This window comes from Pseudophryne corroboree, chromosome 3, assembly GCF_028390025.1.
Source record: "Pseudophryne corroboree isolate aPseCor3 chromosome 3, aPseCor3.hap2, whole genome shotgun sequence".
Classification (NCBI taxonomy): Eukaryota; Metazoa; Chordata; class Amphibia; order Anura; family Myobatrachidae; genus Pseudophryne; species Pseudophryne corroboree.
The window spans coordinates 598,517,279-598,537,585 of record NC_086446.1 but is presented as its reverse complement, the minus strand read 5'-3'; positions in this window follow the sequence as shown (position 1 = coordinate 598,537,585).

Sequence of the window (20,307 nt, the reverse complement as noted above, 5' to 3'; positions counted from 1 at the left end):
CTGGTGCACTGGAGAGGCTATGGTCCAGAGGAAAGGTCTTGGGTCCTGGATAAGGATCTCCATGCCCCGAGGCTCAAGAGGGCATTTTTTCAGGAATTTCCTCGGAAACCTGGCTTTAGGGGTTCCTTGACCCCTCCTCAAGGGGGGGTACTGTTAGGCGCCGGGGTCCGCTCGTCGGTGCGGCCCGGCGCCTAGCAACCAGGGACGCCGTGCGCGTACAGCCGCCGGCTCCCTGGCAACGCTAGACGCCGGGCGCACGGAGCCGCACGGACCCTAGCAACGGGGACGCCACTTACGGACTGCGTTTCCCCATTGCTGGGTTCAATTTAATTAATAGATATCTGTTTTCCTGGCCATGCAGCTTGGCAGCTGTATGGCATCTAATCCAATCAGCCTCCAAACAGCTGATTGGAGGACTCCCTGTTAAATACACTTCCTGGGCTTCTCACAGACGCCGGTAATAGCTTCCTGCATGCTGAATCTGTTTGCTGTGAGTGTTTCCAGTCCTGCTGTATCCGGTCGTTCCTGTTCTCAGTTGTCCTGTACTCGGAAGTCGTCATCTGTTCCTGGAGTCCTGACTGAGCACCTTTGAACATCCAGTGGTGTTCGTGAGTCACGGCGTAGCCGTGTGTTGCGGCTTGGCCGCTTTATTATTTATCATTTATTATTTGTGTTTCGGAGCTTTTGCGGAGGATTCCGCTCCCACAGATCCACTCTGGTATCCAGCGGTGCTGGGTAGGAGTACGGACTAGTGGATTTTGGTTGTCCTTTTCCCTGGCGGGTTACCGCACATACCTCAGGTTTAGTCAGTTAGCTTGTAGCCCCTGGCCTGGTTGTTTAGTCAGAGGGCCCCTTGTTATCACCCTGTCTCGGATTTCCCTTTGTCTCCCATTAAGACCTGAGGGGGCATCGGAGTTGGGCAGACATAATCCGCCCTTCAAACGCGGCTGCCATGGGCTCAAGCAACCATAGTCTCGCAGGGGATTTCTGACAACACGGGCGAGACAACGGAGTTAGGGCGCCAGGGGCTACTTTCTATTCCCGCTCCCTTCCCCAGCATTCCGTTCCAGTGCTCCGGTCCTTGCAATAGGACCACCTCAGACCAGAGTGCTGGAATCATAACATATATATATATATATATATATATTATAAACTACCCGATCCTCCCCTAGTTGAAATTGTAGTATGTGTCATTATATATATATATATGTATATATAGATATATAGATATATATATATATATACTGTATATGATATATATAATCAACAGTGTGTTACGTATAAGAATGAGGCGACACTCCAGGGTAAGTCAAGAATCCTGTGTATTAATAATTCAGCATAATTCCAAACATGTCAACATTTCAAGGTCCACAGACCTTTTCGTCAGGACGTACAGCAAAGTCACTTTGCTGTACGTCCTGACGAAAAGGTCTGCGGACCTTGAAACGTTGACATGTTTGGAATTATGCTGAATTATTAATATACAGGATTCTTGACTTACCCTGGAGTGTCGCCTCATTCTTATAAGTAACATACTGATGATTATTAATTTCTTTGGGAAGGCATCCTACATTTTGCAGTTTTGTCCTGAGTGCCAAGCTATTCTGGTGTGTGTGTGTGTGTGTGTGTGTGTGTGTGTGTGTGTGTGTGTGTGTGTGTGTGTGTGTGTGTATATATATGTATGTATATATATATATATATATATATATATATATAAATTAAATTTTAGACCTTAGGGCCCCCTTGTTTTAAGTACCCCGGGCCCCCCGAAGCCTTAATCTGGCTCTGACCCGGGGTCATGTAAACCGCCTGCCATCCCCAACAATACTACACTTCCCATTAGCTGCTGTCAGCACCTTGCACTCTCCTATTGGCTGTATAGCCTACTCCGGTACTCCGGCCTTTCTCACCTAGGTGTTATCTGATTGGTGAAGCATTCGTTCAGACACAGTGCTGGATGCCACGCATGCACAAAAAACAGCAATCCACTGGGTTGTAGTGCCCAGCGTCTATCTGTCTCACCTCAATTACAGAGGCAGCGCATGCTTCTAAGAGGCCAGACGTGGAGATCAGCAACATGGGAAGAATTTCAATAGTATAATCAAACAATACAATATAAAAAAAAGTTGGAACAGCCAGTACCGGGGCAAAATCAGTGAGAAATTGATACAACAAATGAGAGACAGTTATTAACTCAATGACCTAGTGCCTTACAAAGGGCAGGCAGAAAGAATCAGAGTTGCCGACTGTGAGTAGGGGCACTCTGGAGACAAGGATAGTGCAGTGTGAAAACCAAGAGCGTGGAGGCCACTGCTTACAGTCTAAAGTTGTTGAGGGATAAAATTGGGAGGTGAACTGAGAAGAGACAAGTACAGATATGTTTTGATTGTTAGGATGGCAGGTAGGCCTTAATTAACAAGTACGTTTTCAGGGACTGTTGGAATACTAGCAGGGTGGTTCACATTCAGAGTAGTGGGTTCCAAAAGAGGGGGCAGCATGGGAGAAGACTAAGATGTGGGAGTGGGAGAAGTTAATCAGCAGGGAGGCAACAAACATAGGAGGAGGGTTACAGGTAGTATCGGTTAAGATGAGGTCAGAGCTGTAGAAGACAAGGAGTTTACTAAAGCCTTGGATGGAGATAAAGTGGACAAAGATAAAGTACCAGACAATCACTGTCTAACTGCCATGTCACAGGATGGGTTTGAAAATTGACAGTTAGGAGCTGATTGGCTGGTACTTTATCTCCATCCAAGGCTTAGTAAATAGACCCCTAAGTGCTTTTAAAGTACGGTTGGGGAGCTTATGATGGGGAAGGGGAGTCCATGAAGGAGTTGAAGCAGAGGCAGTGGCGTAACGAGGGCCCCGCAGCCCCTGCGATCGCTTGGAGGCACGTAGGGCTGCGGGGCGCCCTAGCCGCCGCCACTGATTCTGTTTTGTGAAGGAGGGACACGGAGGGCACAGCGCGCGCCTCTCCTGTGTGTCCCTCCTGGGTCTCCAGCGGCAGAGGCGTGTCTGTTTAATGAAGTGCCCGTTCATGAGCCAATCAGAGCTCACGTACAGGCACTTAATTAAACAGACACGCCGCTGCTGCCGAAGACCCAGAAGGGACACAAAGGAGAGGCGCGCGCTGTGCCCTCCGTGTCCCTCCTTCACAAAACTCACAGCACAGCAGCAGGGGGAGCCCGGAGGGGAGGGATGGGGGTGTACCTGGCACTGGGGGAGCATATTTGGTACTGGGGGGAACATATTTGGCACTGGGGTGGCATATTTGGCACTGAGGGGGCATATTTGGCACTGGGGGAGCATATTTGGCACTGGGGGGTATATCTGTACCTGGCACTGGGGGGGGGGCATAGTTGGCACTGGGGGTATATGTGTACCTGGCACTGGGAGTGGGCATAAATGGCACTGGGGGCATATGTGTACCTGGCACTGTGGGGGAATATCTGGCACTGGGAGAACAGCCCTAGCAACAAGCATTACCCGCTGGTTACAAGCACAACACCCAGCTCATGAAATCCCTGGCAACAAGCATTACCCCCTAGCAACGAGCATGACACCCAATGCATGAAACCCCTGGCAATGAATATTACCACCTGGCAACAAGCTTAAAAACCCAGAACATGATACCTCTGGCAACAAGCATAACACCTACCGCATGAAACCCCTGGCAACTAGCATGACACCCTAAGCATGAAAACCCCTGGCACCGTGCATGGAACCAAGAGCATGAAACCCCTGGCAATGAGCAGGTCATTTAAAAGTAATTAGAAGCCTTACTGTAGGACTTAATGTGTAATGGGCATTGCGGTGGGTGGCATAATGTATCACGAACATTACGGTGTGTCTCATAATGTATCACGGACATTGCGGTGTGTGTCATAATGTGTCACAGGCATTACGGTGTGTGGCATACTATATCACGGGCATTGTGGTCTGTGGTATAATATCTCAGGAGCATTGCAGTGTGTGGCAAAATGTATAACAGGCATTGCGGTGTGTCATAGGGTATAACGGGCATTGCGATATGTGTCACAGGCATTACGGTGTGTGGTATACTATGTCACGAGCATTGTGGTATGTAGTATAATGTCTCAGGGTCATTGCAGTGTGTGGCATAATGTATCACGGACATTGCGGTGTGTGGTATAATGTGTCACAGGCATTGTATGTGCTATAATGTATCCGGGGCATTGTAGTGTGTAGCATAATGTATAACGGGCATTATGATGTGTGGCATATTGTGTCACGGGTATTATTGTGTGTGGCATAATGTCTAAGGGCCATTGCAGTATGTGGCATAATGTATACTGGGTATTACTATACAAAGGAAAAATTACAAATAATGTGAGGGTCATGAATCAGGATTATTTTTTTTCCTGTGGTGGTCAACGTCTGGGCATGCAGGTTGCAAAACTGGGGTATAAGGTAGTCTTTTCCTGCAAGGCCATGCCCCTTTATGCAAGGCCACGCCCCCTTTATGCGGTGCGCACCTTCGGCGCACGCAGATTCACCACTTTACTAGTGCCAATTAAGGGAGGGGGGGGCGCCAGAGAATTTTTTTGCTCGGGGGAGAAAAATTTCTAGTTAGGCCACTGAGCAGAGGGGAGGTTGAATCAGAGCGATGAGACAGGAAAATTTAAGAGGGGAGAGATAGGAGAGAGAAAGAACGGAGTAGGAGGTTGCAGTAGTTCAGGCAGGACATGAATAAGTGATTTGGGCACCTCCAGATTAAGGAAAGTCTGATCCTAGTGATGTTAAGGAGGTGCATGATCTACAGTATGTGGTAGCCCCAAAGGCCGCTATGCTTCTAATGACTTTACAGGTTCTTTAAACTATAAGAAAGTGAGAATATGAAAGGATTTTCCCCAAACAGCTGCTGTATGACGTCTCCACTGGTATCCTTTTCCGCAAAGAAATACTGTAGGTAAATATATTCAACATACAGATGTGTCCTTATAATGTGTCATTGCAGCATACAGATCGCGGCATAGCGGGAGCGCGCATACGCACGCACCCACCCACTAACTATTGACAATAACGGCGGCTGCCGGTGAGCATGGCATGCCTTTGGTACTATACACTACTATACACAACAAAGATGTAAAGGGACACAGTTTAACAGCAATACAGTTATACAAACTAATCTTATACTGCAGTATAACTAATCTCAGTCTACTTTAAATGTCTTTAAATTTGACATAAATAATGAGCTTGGTTGTGTACACATCTGTAGACAAAGGCTTAGCTACCATAGGTGCAGGCAGTGCAGCTGCTAAGGGGCCCAGAGCTGAGAGGGGCCCACCTTCCCTGTCACAGTTACATGTGTTATATACAGGGGCATAGCTACCATAGGTGCAAGGAATGCAGCTGCTATAGGCCCAGAGCTGAGAGGGGCCCACCTTCCCTGTCACAGTTACATGTGTTATATATAGGGGCATAGCTACCATAGGTGCAGGGAATGCAGCTGCTATAGGCCCAGAGCTGAGAGGGGAACACCTTCCCTGTCACAGTTACATGTGTTATATATAGGGGCATAGCTACCATAGGTGCAGGCAGTGCAGCTGCTAAGGGGCCCAGAGCTGAGAGGGGCCCACCTTCCCTGTCACAGTTACATGTGTTATATATAGGGGCATAGCTATCATAGGTGCAGGGAATGCAGCTGCTATAGGCCCAGAGCTGAGAGGGGAACACCTTCCCTGTCACAGTTACATGTGCTATATATAGGGGCATAGCTACCATAGGTGCAGGGAATGCAGCTGCTATAGGCCCAGAGCTGAGAGGGGAACACCTTCCCTGTCACAGTTACATGTGTTATATATAGGGGCAGGTCCGTAACTACGTGTGTGCCAAGTGGGCTTGGCACACAGCGCAGTTGCCCTGAGGGCGCACGGCCAGCGGCATGTAATGAGTCAAATTGACTCATTACATGCCGCCTCTGCTGTGTGCGCCGTGCGCCGCGCTGGAGGGAGAAGAGACCAGCGCCGGGCAGCGGACAAGGAGGAGGAGGGAGGGGGAGCAGGGAGCCGCAGCAGCGCTATTTCATTGGTAGTAAGCGCCGCTGCAGCATCCCCCTCTCCTTCTGTATTGGCTGCCCGGCGCTGCTATGGATGCTGGGATGCGGTTCCTTCATCCCAGCATCCACAGCAGCGCCAGGCAGCCAATACGGAAGGAGAGGGGGATGCTTCAGCAATGTGTAAAAAGGGGGACTGGCTGCCGCAATGTGTAAAGAGGGGGCCTGGCTGCCGCAATGTGTAAAAAGGGGTCCTGGCTGCCGCAATGTGTAAAAAGGGGGACTGGCTGCCGCAATGTGTAAAAAGGGGGCCTGGCTGCCGCAATGTGTAAAAAGGGGGACTGGCTGCCGCAATGTGTAAAAAGGGGGACTGTCTGCTGTAATGTGTAAAAAGGGGGACGCTGTCTGCTGTAATGTATAAAAGGGGCTCTACCTGGTGTAGTGGCGCTACTGTGCAGCGTAATTTGAATAATGTAGACTACTGTGCACCGTAGTATGAATTGCTATTAATTTGTGGCCACGCCCCTTCCCCGTGAAGCCACGCCCTATTAATTTTCCGTCCGCCTATGGCGCGCACTGCCCCTATCTTACATGGGGGGGGGGCACTGTCGTTTCTTGCACACAGCGCTAAAATGCCTAGTTACGGCACTGTATAGGGGCATAGCTACCATAGGTGCAGGGAGTGCTGCTGCTATGGGGCCCAGAGCTGAGAGGGGCCACCTTCCCTGTAACAGTTACATGTGTTATATATAGGGGCATAGCTACCATAGGTGCAGGGAATGCAGCTGCTATAGACCCAGAGCTGAGAGGGGAACACCTTCCCTGTCACAGTTACATGTGTTATATACAGGGGCATAGCTACCATAGGTGCAGGGAGTGCTGCTGCTATGGGGCCCAGAGCTGAGAGGTGCCACCTTCCCTGTCACAGTTACATGTGTTATATATAGGGGCATAGCTACCATAGGTGCAGGGAATGCAGCTGCTATAGGCCCAGAGCTGAGAGGGCCCACCTTCCCTGTCACAGTTACATGTGTTATATACAGGGGCATAGCTACCATAGGTGCAGGAAATGCAGCTGCTATAGGCCCAGAGCTCAGATTATACCACTTTCCCTGTCAAAGTTAAATGTATTATATACTTTTTCACCACTGGGTGGTACATAGTGGTCCTTACAAATTTTTGCCTTGGGGCCTACAATGTATTTAGTTTTGCCCCTGGACCTGATCATTGTAATGTGGTATAAAATGAACTTGTGGGCATTATAATATTGCATAATATAAACTGGGAGCATTGTAATGTAGCACAATATGAAGTGGAGGCAGTATAGCAGGGACGGAACTGCCGGGGACAATGGAGATTTTTGCCGCCGGCCTCCAGCCCTGTAGAGGGCACTTCCTCCATTGTTCCCCGACTGTTCCGTGCCCTTTCTACTATAATAGATACAGGAGCTGCCGAGTGGAAGGCAGACGCGTCAGTGGAGGCAGTGTGTACAGTGCAGGGACTAGTTATGGACTGTGCCACACTATCATCACCCAGCACGGTTTCCTCGCCGCCACCACCGCTAGTTGCAGCACTGACAGCGGTGGGGAACAGCGGCTCCTTTACACACTGCCAGAGCACACACAGCAAGCCGGACGGCGGGCAGCGCTTTTTTTTTTCGAGGGGTGGGGGCACCACACTCTAACTTGCCTCTAGGCGAAGGGGATGCACTTACGCTATTGCAGTATACTGTGGCATAATATGATCTGGTTGTACTGTCATGTTGCACAATATAAACTGGGGACACTGTGTGGTATAATGTGTATTGGCAGCCCTGCAATGTGACATTTTGTGAACTAGGCAGAGGAGTTACCGGGTGTGGTGACACCCGGTGCGCACCCTTGATATGCCAGCGCGCGGGAGGTGCGCTAGCGGCAAAAAGGGGGCGTGGCTGCAAATAAAGGGGGTGTGGCCTCACAGATTGTCACTCCAGGGGCGTGCCCAGCATCTCCAGAGATGTCGGCTCTTCTTCTATGACAGGAGCCGGGTGCTGTAGCAGAATTTCACACTGCAGGACCTGGCTCCTGTCACTGCGGAGGAACCCACAGATTGGTGTCACCCCTTCTAGGCATCACACCCGGGTGCGGACCGCACCCCCCGCACCCACCTTGTGATGCCACTGGATTTAGGGCACTACTATGGTTTATAAAATAGGGCACAAGGTGCATAACATTAACTGAGGCACTAATATGGTTCAGATAATGATCTAGGGCACTACTACGGAGCATAAAAGTAACATTTCCAGGGAGGTCTCTCTCTAGAAGCTTTTGCATAGAAGTCCATTTAAAATGTTGATATGGGGCCCACAAAGTTCTGGCTACATCCCTGTATGTAGAGCTTTTACATTGCTCCTTTGTATGAGGATTGCTTGTAAGGAGAGACAGATTAGGCAGAAGGTGTCTCTCACTGACAATATTAAATGTTCACAAATGGAGTCCTGTTTAGGAAAAGTACAATAAGTCTTTTTAGCTTGACCTCTTTCTCTGTAAACTATATATTTTAGTGGGATCCGTCTTACAACACCCTTGTCTTCTTTAGATGAGGTGGAACTCAAAGCTGAAGTCCTGCAGTTAACAGTTACTTAGTCATACCTCCCAAATGTCCTAATTATTTAAATTTTTGGGCACTGTGTCCCGCTTGTCCCACCTGTGGGCCACAGTCTCCTGCAGTGTGTGTGTGTGGGGGGGGGGGGGGGAGGTTGGGAGGCCCCTATCTCAATTGATGCCCTGCATAGCATAGCAGATCAGTGGTGAATAGATGCTGTGTGTATGTGTGCAGCGTCTATTCCCGGAGACAGGAACTGGGGGCATTGCCCCTTTACAATGATGAAAACTGTGGTATGGCTGGTGATCATGGAATTTCCCACAAAGCCACACTCCTAGCTGCAAGGCCACACACCCTGATTTTGACTATTCTATGGAGGCGCATACAAGTGTCCCTCTACCTGAAGTCTGAATGTTATGAGGTATGGCTTAGCATCAATCTCTCCCTGCACCTCTGGAACTGTCACGTTGGCTCTATGTGTTTGCTGACTTGGAAAATGTTATTGAATGACAATAAGGAGGGAATTCAATAAGCTGCGGGATTTACCCCATGGCTAATTGTCATGCTGAAAGGTAATCATTAAGCAGTGAATATCCCACCAGCGAGTCCCCACAGTTGGAATAAACCTTGCAGCCAGGGTCGGATTGGAACGCTGGACCTGATTCCATTTGGTTTGGATTCAGTCATCAGCATAGTAACCGTCGGGATCCTGAGCAGTGGTCACATGGCTACATCACGACTGTATATAGAGGCAAGTTGCCCTATATGTTGCTGTGTCCATCCAGAGACTCCAGACTAATTGTGGCTGTGCAGTATAGTGACTGTATATAGGGGCACCCTGCACTATACTCTGCTGTTTTGGCTGGATGTGTCCATACAGAAACTCCAAACTAATTGTGGTTGTGCGGTATAGTGACTGTGTAAATAGGGGCACGCTGCACACTGCTGTGGGTTGCACTGTACTCTGCTGTATTTACTCAAGTGTGCTTTGTTCATGTGCATCTATAAGCCATGTGTTCCATGACGTTTGAACCGAGCTGCAACTTTAAAAATAGAAAAATAAAATATATATATCTCTTGTTTTTTGTACTGGTTGGTGTGCTTTACACAAGTGCATTTCGTTCACGTGCATCTATAAGCCCTATGATCCACGCAGTTCAAACCGAGCTGCAAGTTTAAAAATAGAAAAAATATATATATTTTTATATATATATATATATATATATATATATTGTTGTTGTACTGGTTGGTGAGCTTTACTCAAATGTAGTTTGTTCACGTGCATCTATAAGCCCTGTGATCCATGCAGTTCAAACCGAGCTGCAAGGTTAGAAATAGAAAATAAAAAAATATACAGTATATATATCTATTGTTTGTACTGGTTGGTGTGCTTTACTGAAGTGTGCTTTGTTCATGTGAATTTATAAGCCCTGTGATCCACTGTTATGAGTCGCTGCTTTGGCTCATTTCTGTTTGTATTTCTGGCTGTCTCCTAGTAACCTGGAAGCTGGCTACTATGTGTAGCAGCACACCTGTTTAGGAATGCTTTGTTACCTGACTCCAGCCTGTTGTTTCTTGTGAAAGTCAGGAGGCTGGTGCATGTGCCACAGCACAGCTGCAGAGAGTTGGTAATTAGAGGAGGCTGGCTGTGCTATGACTCTCATTGGCTCTTGTCTCCTATATATGTGTTGTCTGTCTCTCACTCCCTGATGGATACAGTTCCTGGTTGCAGCGGGAACCCTTATCTCTAGGTTCTAGTACTAGCCATGGATACCTTTGTCTGGTTATTTTGCTACCATACTCTGCAGTATTCCTGTGTCCAGCTCTGTGTCAGTTGCATAATTATCAGTATACAACTCAGTTATTCATGTGTCTAGCTCTGTGTCAGTTGCATAGTTATCAGATCCAACTCAGTTATTCCTTTGTCTAGCTCTGTTTCAGTTGCATAGTTATCAACATCGAACTAGTTATTCCTGTGTCCAGTTCTGTGTCAGTCGTATAAATATCAGCATCCAACTCTGTCTCAGTTGCATAATCTGTCATGTTGCTTTTGTTATTTCTGCTATTATTGCTCCTCGTCTTCTTGCTGTACAGTCTAGTGTCTCCTCTGTTTCTAACTCTCCTGCATACCTTCAGTACTCCCACTGTCAGTGGCTCTGTCTCTTTGTTGTTTTGTCTAACTTCTTTCTATAGTGTATTGTTTGTTCGCGTACTTTTGTACTCTCCATGCCCAAAAGCTTTCCAGAGTTTGGGAAAGTTTTGTGTTTAAGTGTCCATTGTTTGCTCTCCTGTGTCTTGTCCTAGAGCACCTCCTATATTCTTTTGGTCTTTCACTCCATTAACCCAGGTCACTCCAAGGTTAGGCTTGCACTATCACCAGTGGTGTAAGTTCTGGTGGGATCCCAGTACTGGTAGACACATCAAGCCTCATGGTAAACGCGGCTATAATAGGCAAGAAGACCTGCTGGTGAGTTCTGCGAGTCTTAACCCAGGGTGTACAAGGGTCACTGCCCAGAAGATGTTCAGAAGAACAAAATTATAATGTAATTAACCCACTTATCATCAACCTCCTTATTACTGATTGGAGGTAGTCCTTCCAAAAAATTGTTTTGTGGGGCCCCAAACAAACCAAGCACTTCAGCCACAAAAGTGGCTATCCCTGTCACTGAAGTGCTTGGTTTGTTAAAATGCCATGACCTTTTTAGTATCCAACATAAGGGTGGGTGGGAGAGTCCAAGGACAATTCCATCGTGTACCACTTTTCATTTTTGCCACGGATGTGTGGCAATGTTTCATAGATTTGCTACAAACTGCTGTGTGTTTGTGCCGCAGCTCTGTCACTTAGTAAACAGCAAGCTCTCTGCAGCCTTTGGCCAATATTGGTGAAAACAGTATTGTGAGCTGTGAGGTGGTCAAAATTTACTGGAAATGACTGGAAATTAATGTTATTGAGGTTAATAATACTCTAGGAACAAAAAAAAAGGGCCACATTATGTGATTTTAGCTTTTTTGTCAATTTAAAATAAAAATACAAATCCAGTCATGGCAATTTGGCAAATACAAATCCAAAGCTGGATGATGAATCAGAGTCACACCCAAATCCATCAAAAATGGTCCGGTGCACATCTCTGGTAAATATGGGCTGCTTTTGCGTGTAGCCTAGAAATATTTGCTTTGTTTTTGCACTGCATTTTAGATTTCAGTTTGGATACAATCCACACAAATCTAAAGCTGGGTACACACTACGCAATATTTTAAATGATATCGCTCATTTTTACCCTTTAGAACAACATAGTTTTTAATATTGCCCAGTGTGTATGCACTATTTTGTTAACAAAGTGCGTTCCCATGGGTCATTAACGATATCGCCGTCATCTGTGCATGCAGCTCAATTTTGGCTAAGTTGGCCAAAACTGCATGTTCGGGCCAGCAGCAGGGTGACATCACTGAATGATATTGTTAGCGATATTATTCAGTGTGTACGCACTATATCGGCCATCCGGGAGTGTAGGGAAAAAGGAAATTTATGGTAGACTTACCATGGTTAGATCTCTTTCTGCGAGGTACACTGGGTTCCACAGGGAATACATTGGGGTGTAGAGATGGACCTTGATACAGAGGCACCAACAGGCTAAAGCTTTAGACTGTCCCAGAATGCACTGCGGGGCCTCCTCTATAACTCCACCTCCAGGCACTGTAAGTTCAGTTTTGTTAACCAGTCCAATGCAGAAGCAGGTAAAAGAGAAGGCAGATGTTAGTCACATAAAGCTACGTTCTCACGACAGATGAAGGGACTAGCGGCTAATGCCATACAAACCCAAAGAAGCTAAATGCGTCAGGGTGGGCGCCCTCTGGAACCCAGTGTACCTTGCAGAAAGAGATTTAACCATAAATCTCCTTTTTTGCAGCAGGGTACACTGTGTTTCACAGGGAATACAGCGGGGATGTCCTAAAGCAGTTCTTCAAGGGAGGGGATGCAGCTTAGAGGGTATGAGAACCCGGCGTCCAAAGGAAGCATCCTGGGAGGTGGAAGTATCAGAGGCATAGAACCTAATAAATGTATTCACTGAGGACCACGTTGCCGCCTTGCACAATTGTTCTGCGGGTGCGCCCCGACCGGCCGCCCAAGAGGGACCAACAGATCGAGCAGAATGGCCTTTAATAGCAGCAGGAGCTGGGAGTCCAGCCTGCGCATAAGCTTGTGCAATCACCATTCTAATCCATCTGGCCATGGTTTGCTTATTCACAGGCCAGCCACGTTTGTAGAAACCAAACAGTACAAAGAGGATATCTGACCTCCTGATAGAGGCAGTCCTCTCCACATATATACAGAGAGCCCGTACCACATCCAAAAACCATTCTTTGGAGGACAATTCGGAAGAGATGAAGGCTGGAACCACAATCTCTTGATTAAGGTAAAAAAGATGACAACACCTTCGGTAAATAACCAGGGCGAGTTCTAAAAACTGCTCAGTCATGATGAAATATCAAAAAGGGTGGACGACAGAACAAAGTGCCGAAGTCTGACACCCTTCTAGCAGAGGTAATAGCCAGCAGAAACAGGACCTTGGCTGTGAGCCATTTAAGGTCCACTGACTCAAGAGAGTCAAATGGAGACTCTTGCAGGGCATTCAGGACAACAGGCAAATCCCATGGAGCCACAGGAGGGACATAGGGAGGTTGAATGTATGAACGTCAGGTATAGACGCAATTTTTCTCTGAAACCACACCAACAAGGCAGATGTGTGAACCTTGAAGGAGGCCCGATGAAGTCCTAAATCCAGGCCTTGCTGCAAAAAAGCCAGAAGTCTGGAAGTACTGAATTTGTAAGCATCGTAATTCTTAGCAGCACACCAGGTGAAGTAAGAATTCTAGACCCTATAATAAATCCGAGCAGATGCCGGTTTGCGGGCTTTCAGCATAGTTTGGATGATCGCCTCGGAATATCCTTTTGGTCTCAGGAGTAAAGCTTCAAGAGCTACGCCGTCAAAGCCAGTCTGGCCAGGTCTGGATAGACGCAAGGGCCCTTAACGAGGAGGTCTGGGTGCTGAGGAAGTAGAAGAGGACGCTCTATCGATAGACCCTGCAGGTCTGAGAACCAATGCCGTCTGGGCCATGCTGGAGCGACTAGAAGTAGTATTCCTCCTTCTTGTTTGAACTTCCATAGTACCCTGGGCAGGAGTGACACTGGAGGGAACACGTAGGGCAGCTGAAAGTTCCATGGAATTGCCATAGCAACCACAAACTCTGCTTGAGGATCCCTGGTTCTTGATCCGGAGACTGGAACTTTGTGATAGTGTCGAGATGCCATCAGGACCAGGGCCGTCTTAACAGCAGTGTAGGCCCCTGGGCACAGCAATACACTGGACCCCCTACCCATCCTCCAGCAGTAGAGGTGGGGGGTGCTATCAGCGCAGCTTTGTCCCGCGGGCGGTAGGGGGTGTTCTATCTTCCGCTCAGCATGTAGGAACTGGAGCTGTAATTTCTGCTAATTACTCCTTTACTGCTCAGATGGGGCTAAACTGTAGAAGAGGGCATTGGGCTGAATGAAGAAGACCTGGTACATGACTTCCAGAGTGGTAGGGGGTGTTTAATACACAGGGGAGGGATGGATAGTGGAGTGGGCTTAATATTTATCATTTTCCGGTGGGAGGGCAGCTTGCTTGACTGCAGATATCTCAAGTTCCTGAAAATATATTTCTTAGTTTTGAATGGGATAAAAAACTAGAGAGTCCCATCTTTCAGAAGGTTCTGGGGACTTGGGGATCAGAGTTCAGGAGCCAGAGCAATTCACCAATGAAAATCTAAAACTGCATATTAGGCGTGTGGAGCTGGGGCAGGGACCAGCTGCTTGAAGGCTAATATCTCTGGATCTGGGCATAGTAGAGACAAGCTGCCAGTGTCCACCAAAAGGGGAGAGTCCCAGCTTTTGGTTTATATCCTCAGAAAAACTCTAAGTCAGACAAAACCCGAGATATCAGGCTGGGAAGAGCAATTAACAGGCTTGGCTGGGGACCACTGCTTTCAAGTCAGATATCTCCGGTTCCCCAGGGCCGATTTTCAAAAATCTGGTACCCCTGGAAAGAGGGGACCCTCAGCTATCAGCCTAGGGCCCTTATACTCCTGGGTCCCTTGGGCAAGAGCCCAATGAGCCCATACAGAAGGACGGCCCTGATCAGGACTACATCTGGCAGGCCCCACTTGTTCACTAGGAGTTGAAAGACTACCTGATGAAGACTCCACTCTCTGGCGTGCACGTCCTGAAGACTGAGGAAATCACCTTCCCAGTTGAGGACTCCTGGAATGAACACTGCTGATTATTGTCGGCAGAAGGCGTTCCACCCAACGAAGGGTTTTTGACACTTCCATCATTGTCATGTGGCTTTGAGTGTCGACCCTGATGGTTTATGTAAGCCACCTTGTGGCATGGTCTGACCATACTTGAACAGGCCTGTTCTGTATCAGAGGCAGGGCGAGTGACAAAGTATTAAACACTGCTTACAATTCCAGAATGTTTATCATGAGGAGTGATTCCTTCATGGTCCACCGACCCTGGAAAGAGTGTTGCTCCAACAGTGTGCCCACAAACCTTCAGACTGGCGTCCGTAGTCAGTAGGAACAAAAAAATGAGAGAAAGGCTCGAAATGCCCTAAGGTGGTGCACACAAATATATATTAAAATGTAACTTTTATTGTCATATACTAAAACCAGCGAATATTAAAAGAAAATAGAGTAGTGTTATAAGAAAGAAATAGTGATTAAAATAAGAATGCTGCGCACTAGATGTCACTGGATTGACTCGTATAATATTATTTATCTGTAGTCAAGAGTATACTAGAAGTGTGTGTTTCATTAAGTACATCCAGAATTTATAACTCTCATTCCCACTTTTTTATTTTTTCTATATTTGGATGGGATTCCTGAATTATTATTTTTGATCCCTCTCAGGATTCAAAGTATGACACCACTATAAGAAGCAGGATTCCAGACACCGTTCCATACAATATGTCGTTACCCCAATGGTATAATTTTGATGTGTGTAATACTCACAGCAATAAATGGATTAAACAAATGATGTGTGTGTTATTGTTCTATTCCACTAAGGCTCACAATTCGTTTCCAGATTATATCATAAGGTCTTATTATCACATGTATGCATTCATAAGCTTCATGAGTAGTGTTGTAACCACTGAGAAAGAGACATTAGAACACTTAAATGTAACTATCTTTTGCAAGAGAGACAACACCTGTCAGTTCAAGGATCAAATTCCTAACAGTATCAATTCTGTCCAATGTAGCAAGTGGTAGAAACACTTCTCCCCAGCCTCACTATCACATTACATAAGCTCTTCCAGAGCTGCAATGGTTGCTGACGGTGAATAATCTCTTATCAAGATACTATTATGTGTCACATATGTAAACTTATCTATGGATCACACACTATTTCTTCCTGTCTTCTAATATGACCTGAGAATATATATAAAGCAAAGGTAACACCTTCCACCCCTATTATTATGATTCCTTAGTATGTTAGGCACCTAATGAATTTTTATTATTTTTTCACAATCTCTGTGGCCATATATCATGTGCTATAAATAGGTCAGTGATTGCTATGAGATCATTATATTGGTGGATCGTATCATTTATATCCTGACACACACTTAATTCTATATTCAATAATGTCTGATATATGCACATGCACACATTAAACAACTAGTGATATTTGTAATGATACTTTATTGAGGGAGCCCTATAAATATTTCCTCAGGGGCACAGGAAAAATCAAGCATGGTGTAATTCCATCATAATAAACTATCTAATTACCTTTATTAGTGTTCCATGAATATTAAGTTAAATGAGCACACACATGTGGGTGGGAGTATGGTTACACACTTCTATACAATCTTGTGGGCAATAGCTCAAATTAATTTACAGCACACACTGTGTTTTTACATAGTGAGCATTGAGGTATGTCATAATCATGTAATTCAACTGCTTCCTACAGATCGTCTATGATCCCTGCAGCGTGCAGGGAGTAAGACACACTTTACTTGAACATATAAAGAGTCCTTGCAAAATTACCCAACCATGGAGAGAGTACAACTCTGCTCCAAGTTGGAGGATAACCCGCACCAAGATATGAATAATCCAAATATTATAAGATTGGGATACCTTTTCAATAATACATACCACTCTAACTAATGAGTGGATATCCTAGAAAATTAAAAAAAAAAAAAAAATTTTTATCGAGGTCATTAAAGGTGCTACCTACTGATTTGGATTGAAATGTAGGGTCAAATCCCCAAAGAGAGGGGAAAGAAAGGAGAAATCAGTTACTAATGCGGTGCACACTACCCAATATACATATATTTTTAAAATTAAATTCTTTATTGTAAATTCATTAAAACCCCTGTAATATTCTCAAATATAGGCAAATTGCCACTATGGAAGTTTATTTATTTTGTGTATAATTAAATTGATTTACTGGACTAATATTGTCCTTTATTCAGAATCAAGCGAAGTATTTAAAAAAAATAGTAAGGAAAGTGAACAGACTAGAAAATGAAGTGAATAAAGATTAAAAACAAGGCTAGTGTGTCATGTTTATTATGTACTATTGATATTGAATAGTCCTAATATGTATGGACCGTTTTGCTCTCTCTATGATATGCCAAAGCTAAATATTCACAGAGAGAGGTCTATGGGTGAACAGTCTATAGTAGACTTTCAAGAGGATGTAATACCAGAATACAGCATGACAAAATGTTACATGTCGTAATAAATATCGACATTTAATACTATATATCGTCTTCCAAATAGCTTGACATATGAGGGTTGCTGTATTACAAGAAATTATTAAGTATCTCTAGTAATCCTCCCCATAGAATATAAAATACTATGCCTGCATCGTACTAATGCTTAAAGTGAGCACGTGTGTTTTGCTGTTATAAGTAAATCACATATAATGTGAACAACAGAGACACTAGATATATGTCTGTTGGAATTCTTATATCCAGGTCATTCGTAACTGTTGTGAACGCAGACTGTCAATTCTTACTTGTGGTATTAATCATGCGGTCTCATATTAATAATGACAGTACACTGTTACTACGAGCAGCTCACACCGTCAGACCGTTAATATGCTGGGGTGATTCTAGTGTAATAGCATGTATGGTATAGCCAGAAATATCCTATTATATAACCATGTATTGGAATGTGATTTTAATAGTCAAGGCCACCGTCTCTCAGACAGCCTGCCGTGGTAGATCCTAATGACAGGGTGTCTAAGTATGCTCCGCAACTCTGCAAGATACAAACACTCTCAGTTTGCTAGATACTTCTGTCAATGTATCACAGTAAAGTGCAATTACACAGGATACGTAATGGTATTTAATTTTTATGGTCACTGTGATATAATCAAAGATGCCGTTATAGGTATGTATTGTCGGATACCCGTATATAATTTACGGCTGTACGCGGCACCTCCGTAATCAAATTATTAAGCTATTGCAGCCAATGCCGCAAGAGTCACAGTGCCATTATAAACATCTAATTTAACATATCACTGTGTACTGTACGGCTGAACGAGCTGTTAAGCCGCTCGTCTGGTACGATGCTAAATACTGGCTATATCTATCTGCATAGTATAATCTATATCAATCGGTACAATGCATATCTTAGTCGGACATTAAAATTGTATTAGACACATAAAACACACTAGCTAATAGCCAATGCACATTTCGTTCATAGTGCCCTGAGGAAGCCTATGAGCGAAATGTGCATTGGCTATTAGCTAGTGTGTTTTATCATCCAGTGACTATCTAAAGTTTGCAGCTAGCCTGACGCACGCTTCGCTGTTTGCTTCATCAGAGGCAGAACCAGATTGTTTGCAGGTACACCCTTAAATACCGGCGTTTATCATATTCCGTCAGTGGGAGTTTCCTGTCATCGTGAAGTGTCCAATACCATTGCGCCACCTCATCTGTTGACGTTCCGATCATGTGACCGGCCGTCACTGGGGCTTCCCATGCCGTCACTCCAGGTTGTCTTAATCGATCTAGCTAGATCGATTCTCGAATGTCCGAGATTCAGTCTACATCCATCGAGTGCCTATCTGCAGTGCGGGTCCTTTGTAGTATTAACTGTTAGGGTCTCCTGCTCTGTGCTGCCACGTCGTCATGGCAACCGGAAGACAAGTGCTAGCGGAGTAACCTGAGCGTAGCTGATACTCCGGTTCGGGTCTTTTGCTGTGCAGTGGTTACAGGCTCTGTGCACGGCAGGGGATCCGGTGCTGTTTTTTGTGCTCACAGTCTGTGAGGTCTGAATGGGGCGTGGACAGCACCTGCTATATAAACCCTCTTCTCAGGTTAGGCAGATGCTGCTGAATCTTTGTTGGTTAGTCAGTTCCTGAAAGCTAGCTAGTACTGTGTAAACTTTGTATCTGTTTGTTGCTTACTGCAAAAAGGCCTTGGGATTTGGTATTACACTCTGCCAATCCCGACCTAGCAGTAAGACTGGAGTCAGTCGTTTAACCTGCTGGGGTTCTTTTGCTACTCTGTGAACCTAGCAGGTTTGCGGCTGTATTCTCAGACTTGCCTGCCAAAATCCTTTCTCACTGTGCAAGGTGTTCAGGTGTCAGTTTAGTGGCAGTAAGCTGAACCAGTGCACTGCAAGTGAGCACTAGGATTGTGGAGACTCTCCTTGTGTCTATTATTCCATCTCTGACCAAGGAGTTTACTGCCACACCCGTTGGTAACCCTTTAGGGTTTTGCTGTTGCCCTTAGCAACAGCATTTCGGGTTCTCTACGTATTAAATCACAACATCTCGCTTCTTTCCATCTGAGCATTCCTAATACTAGGGAGACACCCAGTTTCTTAGCCTTTGGGCTTCTCTGTTCACTTTGTGTTTATTTTGTTACCCTATCACCTTCTGTGTATGTAATGTCATATTCCCCAGTCTGTCTGTGAGTTCATTTGTTTTGCATCCCTCTCCGTTCAGACACCAGTACATTCCTGCTGGCACTGGTGTGCATAACATATTCAGCAGCCTAATACTCCTGTTGAAATTTTGTGGGAATATGGAGCATACCCCTCAAAATACTTTGCAACAGGTGGTCGATCAGGTGCAGGTCCTGACTCGAAAATTTAATGATTTGTCCATTAAAATGCACACCTCGCAGGCCGCTGGCGGAGCTCCCGCAGCAGCAGTACCTTCAGGGGTTAAGGAGCCGAAAGTAAATCTCCCGGATCGTTTTTCTGGAGATCGCTCGCAGTTCTTTTGTTTCGAGGAGAGCTGCAAGCTATATTTCCAGCTTAGGCCTCAGTCTTCAGGGTCGGAGATTCAGCGGGTGGGCATAGTGATTTCCTTGCTACAAGGAGACCCACAGGTCTGGGCATATGGGTTGCAGCCTGACTGTATGTCGCTTAAAAGTGTTGATGTTTTTTTTACGGCACTGGGCATGTTGTATGATGACCCTGACAAGACGGCCTCAGCCGAGGCTCAGATTTCGATCCTTAAGCAAGGGCGAAGGCCAGTTGAGGTTTATTGTACGGAGTTTCGGAGGTTGGCCCATGATACCCAGTGGAATGACCCAGCCCTGAGACACCAGTACCGAAGAGGTCTTTCTAACCAGTTAAAAGACCAACTGGTACAATATCCCTTGCCTGATAGCTTGGATCAGCTCATGCAGTTATCCATTCGGGTGCATAGG